We start from the raw sequence: 1,813 nt of genomic DNA, 5'->3' as shown, positions 1-1,813 counted from the left end.
TCGGTTTGTAATAACTTTTATTTATACTCTGATGATGGAAATGTATCTGTGAACTTTAAGTAATATGTGGCATGTATGTTGAATCCTGTACGATCTTGGTTGTTGTAATCGTTTATCGAGACCCGTCGTGGTACTCGACAGACTACCGGGTTTATATGGGTTCAAGTATGATAGCGCGACCACTTACGGGCCGCCATTGTACTTGTACTCTTATAAATTGGTCGGTTTTGCGACAAGAAAGAAGCCGTAGTAGCCCTTGCCCTACATCATCGCTGTCGCAAGCTTGGAAAGCCGTCGCTGTTTCATCGAGCGCCGCGCAGCCATCGTCGCTTCCCGATCGTTCTTTTCGGCTCCGGTGAGATCCCCATCCCCTCTGCTCTCTCCCCATGTCACCGGTGCGTCCAATTGTGTGCTGTAGGCTGAACACCGAGAACTCTAGTGAGCCAGCAATGGCATTGCCACGATCGTCTTTTCTGGCCAGCCATCGTCCTGCTTCCCTGCTTGATCTATTTTGGCCCGTTAGATCGGGATCCAACGGCCGGTATGCAATGAACCGATTCGGCTGGCTGTTTTGCAAAAAGGTCCCTTGGGTTTTAATTATAGAACCTGCCATCCCTAGCGTCTTTCTAGATTCCATTTTGTTTTTCTGAAAGCGTACTTTGGTTTGGTTAGATTGAAAATACATTTTCAGTTATTTACAGTTTTGCCACTAGATTTGTTGTAGCCATAAAATCTCCGTTTTAACTCCGATTTGATCCGTTCAAGTTGCGTTCGGTTCGTAATTAAGTAATCTACATGTTCATACTACTATTGGACATGTTTTCACCTTTTAAAATTCAAGGTTAGATTTAATCTATTATTTTACTAAAGGAAAACTTGTTTAATTTATAACTTCTTCGTTTTAGCTCTAATTTTTGTGATGTTCGTGTCTGTGTGATCATAGTGAAACATAGATTCATTTTACAAACTTTTCATCTTGATTTTATGATGTTTGGTGTACTAGTTCTAATATATAGCTCTTGTTTGCTATGCATGATTGTTCCTGGATGCTTGTAAGTTGTTGTGATTATCGAGTATAGACGGTGAGCAATTCGTGGGTGACCAAGAATACTACTTTGACCAGCAGGAACATCAGGAGTACTTTGCTCAAGGCAAGTATAGCATGGGATCATCCTTGTTTCCTATTCACTTTAATACATTAAATTCATGTTGCATGTGTCACCTTGATAGGAATTCTCTAGAATTGAACTTATACCTTGTCACCTACGGGATATGCATTGGGTAGCTTTGCTAGTGCTCCATTAAACCATGATCTTGTAACTTGACTAATGGTATATGCAATAAACATTAAAATATGACTTTTTAATAACTTGGAAACAGGGGGTTGGAGTATTTAGCTACTTTCTAAATGCTTTAGATTCCTCTCCCTAAGGACTTATCTATACGTGATCATCCAGGACTTATAGTACAACTGTGAGGGCTACATGGCTCTAGCTTTAGCTCAGTATGAGGACCTTTTCTAGCTTGTTAGTGGTTACATTTATTAGCGTAAAAATGGCGTGCCAAATTGGGTATGGTGCGGCCTCTGTCCCCATGTGTATAGGCTGCGTGTCTATGTGCCATCGGGAAGGGGGCCTCTACATCTATTTGCCGAGTGAATCTAATGGCCCTAACTTGTTAGATGAACCTTTGAAAGGGCTTCATAGTGACCCCTACCTACTCACCTTAGAAGTGTTTTGGAGTAATTAACCCAGGCCTATGGGTATCACGACTCACTAGTGAAAATGTACAACCTTTGCATAGTGTAAAACTA

The sequence above is a fragment of the Miscanthus floridulus genome, chromosome 4 (assembly GCF_019320115.1).
Source record: "Miscanthus floridulus cultivar M001 chromosome 4, ASM1932011v1, whole genome shotgun sequence".
In the NCBI taxonomy this organism is placed as follows: Eukaryota; Viridiplantae; Streptophyta; class Magnoliopsida; order Poales; family Poaceae; genus Miscanthus; species Miscanthus floridulus.
This window is presented reverse-complemented; position numbering follows the sequence as displayed.